General features: G+C 40.5%; 1 protein-coding gene across 5 annotated transcripts in view; it reads right to left on the reverse strand.

Moving 5' to 3' along the window:
- Window positions 1–3,189, reverse strand: part of KATNAL1 (katanin catalytic subunit A1 like 1) — a 39,444-nt gene extending 36,255 nt beyond the window's left edge. For 4 of the 5 annotated variants that reach the window (XM_007424364.4, XM_088140699.1, XM_025164178.2 and 1 more), the window contains exon 1: window positions 2,971–3,188. The gene's annotated coding sequence lies outside the window, so the exon portion shown is untranslated. Of the gene's footprint in view, window positions 1–2,970 lie in introns of all 5 variants that reach the window. The other variant, XM_015887422.3, reaches the window with a different exon arrangement.
- Window positions 3,190–6,720: the final 3,531 nt, after the last annotated feature.

The raw sequence follows: 6,720 nt of genomic DNA on the forward strand, positions 1-6,720 counted from the left end.
CAATACTATTATCAAAAAATAATCTCATGCTAGCAACTGTTCGCATTAAAATTCAAGCCTACATATCTTATCAAGTAATGCATACACAAATTCCTACTGTTATCATCAAGGAAAAACTCTATATCCAGATATTGCATAGAATAGTTAAATTAATGGTGGCTGATTCACATATATAAATCATTATTGACCTCATCTATGTGAGAACATGTATCATTGAAAGGTACAAAAGAACTTTGAAAAGATACATTCCTAGAAGGATTGCTATTATTTTCATTCTTTTGATTACAAAATCCTAAACCTGACATGGATCTAGAGATCTTCTAAACATTTACATTAAATACATGTTAGAGGGAAAACAATACAAAGTGAATTACCACATACATAATTAGGTTATTAACTGTCAAGCCCTTTAAGATGACATCTGAGAAATAATAATTTTAAAATACATTTTTTTTTATAAAACATTGATTTTTGTTTTGTTTTAAACAGGGTGGGAAATTGAGACACGGACAATGATCTCTATCAACACACCTAAAGAGTATGTCTGGGTGCAATATCCTCTGTCACATGACATTTAGCAAATTATATCCGAGAAAGAAATTTTATTGTACGTATATATATATATACACCCATTGGGGGATTCCTCTTTGGGATAAATCATAATATAAGCATAGAAATGGAGTAAAAAATAAGTCAAAGAAATTAAAGGCATGAGATAAGAAAAATGAAAGAATTCTAGCTAAATATAGTTTATAACAATACCATTCACTATACCTCACCCTATCTTTCTCCCATTGCAAACCATCTTTGCATCCACTCCACCACATCTGTTCACCATTTTATACATTGCTTTTCTCAACTCTTTTTGCGAAGCTCATTAATTCCCTCTAACCACAATTTTCTCGCCTTTCCTCTATTCTTCATGTATTTGTTTTGCAGTTAAAACTTCATGCATTCATTAGATATATACATATATATACTTCAATATATTTCTTTAATGCTAGTCACTCTGTTTCGTATTCAAGCCACATTCATTATGATATTCTGACTATACCAGGATAAGAGCAACAGCATGTTAGCTTTCAAGACTGTCTCCAGATCCTAGCTTACACAGAATACATGAGCCCACTTGGGGTAAAACTGGGATGGGCTGCACTTGTGGCATACTGATCAGAATGTGCCAAAAATAACCGGTTCTTTCCTTAGTTTTAACAGGGATTGCTGCTGAATGGGCAAGAGTATGACTAAAGCTGATAGTCTACACCTTCTTTATTTTACTAAAATGTATTATGTAAAATGTATTATATGTTTGTTGATTTAGATATAACAAAGTAAATAGGTTTGAATTATGAAAGGTTTTATGGAAATAGGGAATTGAAGGTTGAATGCTGAATGCAACAGTAACACTATATGATAGAGGTCAAGCACATGTGTTAAAAAATAGAATAAATAGATAAGAATATGTGATGGTATCCTTGATTATTCAAGATATTTATGGTCAGATATAGAAGGAAAGTTTGTGGTGATGTTTAAAGGTATTTTGATTAGGGAGTTGAATATGCATGTATTTTGGTGTGCAGACATTATCATGTCGTTGGCTGAGAACCCAAATGATTTGCAACAAACGTTTACTGCACTGAGTATGGATTTGAAAATTAATGTACTAAAGACCAACATAATTGTGACTTATGAAAAAAGGGATTAATAACTGCATGTTATAGATACAAGGCAAAAAACTAGAACAAGTAAAATGCTGGTGATTTGTTGTGTGTTTGTTGAAAGAGGCAAGAAAGCACTTCTGCCCACTTTGTTACATGGAAGTGAGAGTTGGGTATGTCAGGAGAAACATAAAAGAAAGTTGAATGCAGTGAGAATAGAATATTTAAGATGTGGTAAAACAATAAAAGATAGGGTCAATAATGAATGGACGCAAAAGTGAGCAAGCAAGCATGAAAGAAATATATTGAAGAAAAGACCAAATTGTAAAATTTGCATTAAGAGTGAATAAGTCAAGGGAAGGAAAAGACTGAGAAAGTCATAGATGGATGAAGTTCATAACATCCTCAAAAAAGAGATAAGTTTAAAGAACAAAAAGCAATGTATGAAGTTATACAGACATAGTAAAATTGATTGATTGATTGATTATGTGCCATCAAGTCATTTTTGACTCCTAGCGACCTTGAGGTGAAATCAAGGATGACTGCAAAGACAGAAAAATTTGGAACAAGATGGTGAACAGTATTGGTGAAAAAGAGATTTTGGTTTCTTAGCTCATGCCTTTAATTTCTTTTGCTCACTATTTTTATTCCATTTATTTATTTGTTTGTTTCATATAACCTTGTTTACCATGAAAGTGAGTAGCATGATGGGTATGTAACCCCTCTTGTCCCCACTATCGCTTTTGATTTTGCAGCCATTGCAATACTGCTCATTAATTTTCCATCTCCTTACTATCACTGTATCATTTTTATCCAGATATCTATGATTCCCCCATCCTGCAACAGAGGAGCCTCCCTGGCAGCCCATCGCCCTCAGTAAACTGTCCTGCTAGCTGAGAATGGAGGCAGCTGGAGTCCCACAGATCTATAGGACGCCAGACTGGAGGAGGAAATCCCAAATGACCAGGCCTAGCAACTGACTCCCCCCACCCAAAAATAATTAAAGAGGGACTTCTCTGCGCCGTTATTATAGGGACCCAACCCCACTTAAAATCGCTCCGCACCCAACTCCATCCATTACATAGGCAAAACATGTCTTTCCCCCCGCTCCCTTCGAACAAGCAACAAGCATCCCAAATCTGATCTCCCCCTCCCCAAAGGCACACGGGAATCTCCGGCATGCGTAGTCTTTTGAAGCCCGCTCTCTTCGAGCAGCCAGACCAAACGACCGCCAGCGAGACTACAACTCCCATCATGCTTCTCGAACAGAAAAAAAAATCCTTTCTTTTCAAGGGCTCCCTGACTTGCTCACCTGGGGAGGAACGTCTGTTATGAATTCCGGAGGCTCGCGATTCCGAGCGTGGGGGGCGTGTTTCGCATCCTCCGTCTTCGAAGGTAATCCTTGGGACGAAAGCAAAAAGGATGGAGCTGCCGGGCCTACATCAGGGAGGGGCCACCGCCTTCGCGTGCTCCTGCGCGCAGGGCGCGCGAGAGAGGAGGGGGCGCCGCCTTCTGGGTCCGTCAGCCCGTTGGCGCGCGTGCGGTAGCGGCGGTGATTGGTTACCATGGAGGCAGAGGGAAGGGCGGGTTGAAACCTCCTGTCGCTCCTCCCCTTGCTGGGGGGAGGGAGACCCGAATCCTTGCGGTGCAGGCGCTTCTCGGCGCCTTCCTGGATTGATCGTTTCCGTCTTTTTTGGTCGTCAGTGCTTCCTTCCTTCAGCCTAAAGTGAACTCTCTACTCGTATCAACTTTCTCAAGCCACAGCAGAATTCTTCGGGATTTATATGGAACGTGGCTCCTTTTTTATTGCTGTGTGAATACACACAGCCTTAAACCGTTATGGGAGTTGTGCGGACCTGGCCAGTTGGAGCTTCTTCATGTTAAAATAAACCATGACTAAGCGCAATGTGGAAATGAGATCAATGAGGCCATGCTTTGCCTCATTATGGTTTGTTGAATAACCTCCAGTTGGCTGAGTTCACACGGAACCTCAAACTAGGAATGCAAAAAAAAAAAAAAAAAGTGAACCTGGAGCCCCATTCAGGCCAATGGTCTGGAATAGCATAAAAGCTGCCTCAGCCCCTCCATGCTCACGAGGATGGTGAGCAAATGCATGAACGCTGCAAAAATATAACTTCATACTGACACCTGACACAAGTATGTCAGTTCTTTCTTCATTGGCACCCTCACACATGACCATACACACAAATCCCCTTAATATATTGATGTAGGCTTTCACTGCTGGTTCTGTTGGGCAGTGTTGGGCTTCAGGGTTTAGTGACTGTGGTCTAGAGAACAGATTTCCTGATGTTTCGCCAGCAACAGGAAATCTGTTCTGTAGACCACGGTCACTAAACCCTGAAGCCCAACACTACCCAATCCCCTTAATATTCTCTACATGTTCACTGCTGCTACCACCTGTTCACTGTGTCTTCTTATTTGTTTGTTCAATTTATATGGCCGCCATCTCAAACAAGTGACTCTGGGTGGCAAACAATCATAAAATCAATTAAAACCAATTACAAAAAATAAAAAAAAATATATACTGCAGCTGAGAAAAATTATAATCCATAGGTGTTAACATAACCAGGAAACGGGGCCCTTAACAGGGGTGACATTAACAATAAAATAGAAACAAAATAAAGTAAATCTATTAAACTGAAAGTGGCATTTCCTCTTTTGGGTAGTAGCCACACCAACTTTCGGACAGATGATCCCAAAATGGCTGGTATGGAATGGAAGTTTCACACTCTGCATTAAATTATAGGATCACACAAGACACAACGCAAACGCCAAACAAATCATATGATGGTTAGTACAATGTGTGTACCCAACCTACATTTAATTTTAACATCCAATCTTCCTCCTGTTAGGACCCCCAGGATTGTGTTAAATTTTCCATGTGATTACTGTATAAAATAGTGAACACCTTGTTTCTTTATGGAAACATGTTGACTCGGTACATTAATAATTAATGAATTAATTAACCATGATTAGTTTAATTTTCCCTGAAAGCAGAGTATGGATTCATGCATTTAATAATTTTAAATGTCTTTAAAACTATAATCATGCACTTAATAATTACAAATATACCCACTAATTTAAAATAAAACAATAACATTCTAGAAAAGTTTACCCAGAAATAAGTCCCACTGATTTCAGAAGAGTGCGCACAACCCAAGTTCACACACCATGCAATGATTGTATTTACCATGGGGTTTTCAATAAAATACAATTGCCTGGACTGAAATACTATGCTAAGCCATAGATCAGATCCAGACAATTTTTTCAGCTTGGGGCTATGCTTCCTCTTTCTTCCTTGCCTGGGTACCACAGGGAATATGACTGGTAATGCTATCATATTATCAGACTGGACAGAAATATTAGATATTTTCCAGGCTGGGAAGAATGAAAAGGATGAAATTACTACTCCTTTTGCTCTTTAAAATCCCTGCAAAGTAGAAAATAATTCCAACTTAAGGGAAAGTAATTCATAAAGCATTGGTTATCTGGGACTTAATCCTGGATACTTGTGCTGATGTACTGTATATCATATATATATGGCTGACAGAAGAAGGAGAATTCAGCTTTTCCCAGATCTGTCCTTTGGGTTTCTATCTGGTTCAGCAGGTTAGGCATGGAGAAGAGGGAGGTGTGCCATTTGAGAGTCAGCCAATTTTGAGTGCATAGAGCTATGTTTGGGTTGCCAAGGCAATCTGAGCTGTTATGGTGCTATCTGCTCTGCTGCCTAATGGTCTCTGTTCCTGAGCTGCCTAAAGTGAGCTTGGGCATTACCAGATGATCCTTGTCTGGGGGATTTCAACATCTGTACTGAGCTTGTCCAGACAGGAGGAGCTAACGACTTTTTGTACTCTGTGAGGACCATGGACCTATCCTAATTAATTGCTGCCCCCCTCCCCACCCTACGTGGCAGGGCCCATGCTGAGTTTGATATTCTGCTTGGGTGAAGCTGTGATGCAGAGGAGCCATGTAATGGATAGGTCACTCCCTAGTCAGTTTTAGGCTGACAACTGTTAGACTCTTCTGCAAAAGAAGGTCCCATTACAGTAGTCTCAACCCATTGACTATTTCCTGACACATGTCCATCTGCCTCCACTGGAATCTCAGTGTCATCCCACATCTGAGACAGCTTAAGGTGCCATGCTCTGAAGTGGTATTTCCCCTAATACCCCACCCTTAAACGCTGTGTGCTATCAATATAGGGATGTGTATCAGGGAAGCAGTCAGGCCTGAAATGGTATGCTTTGTGCCTGCAATCATGTGGTTCCAGTTGGTTCTGCTAATTTCCTTCAGTCTGGTCTGTCACCTCTTCACTTACCTCTCCTTTGGCTGAAAGGGAGACTGGAACCAGTTTCCACAGTCACTTTTAATAACAACAACAACAATGACGACGACGATGATGATGATGATGATGATGATGATGATGATGTCAACCAGAGAGCATGAAGTCTTAAAATTGAGCAATCCCTGCCTGGCTTAATGCATGTAATTGAAAGTGTAATAGAAAGAATTCAGCTCTTATACTTCTATAGCTTGTCTGGCTACTGACAATTCCATTCCCAGTGGCTACTACTCCTAGAAAAGCCCTGGATCCTCATTTTCTCCCTTCACATTGTGTTCTTAGGAGAGCTTATAGCTCGCACACCAATCTCCACAGATAGCTTTCTCATCAGAGGCAGTTATGCACTGACTGCAACTTGGGTGCATAAATCCTCTTATGTGTAATCCTCATAGTGTCCATTGATCAACCCCAGAAAAATGGAGAGCCTTAAGTAGGGACTCTCCTCCCTCTCCACGTCTTTCCCTCCATGCACTCTCCTGACCATAATAGTACTCTGCCTGCTGTCACTGCCAATCTCTGGGTCCCACTTTCTTTGCCATTCCTGGATAAGCTGGCAAACGTGCACATTCCTGCTTCCTTCCCTGAATGCACAAGGCCAGGCAAGCAGGACACTGCAAGCTGTGGTGGCAGCTGCTACTGTAGGAATAGGGCAGCAAGAGAAAAGCACTCTGCTCTGGAAACCATTTCCAAGGAACCTGG

Source organism: Python bivittatus, unplaced genomic scaffold, assembly GCF_059951505.1.
Source record: "Python bivittatus isolate LINGU-HERP-01145 unplaced genomic scaffold, Pbiv_v1 ctg000340_np1212, whole genome shotgun sequence".
NCBI classification, from domain to species: Eukaryota; Metazoa; Chordata; class Lepidosauria; order Squamata; family Pythonidae; genus Python; species Python bivittatus.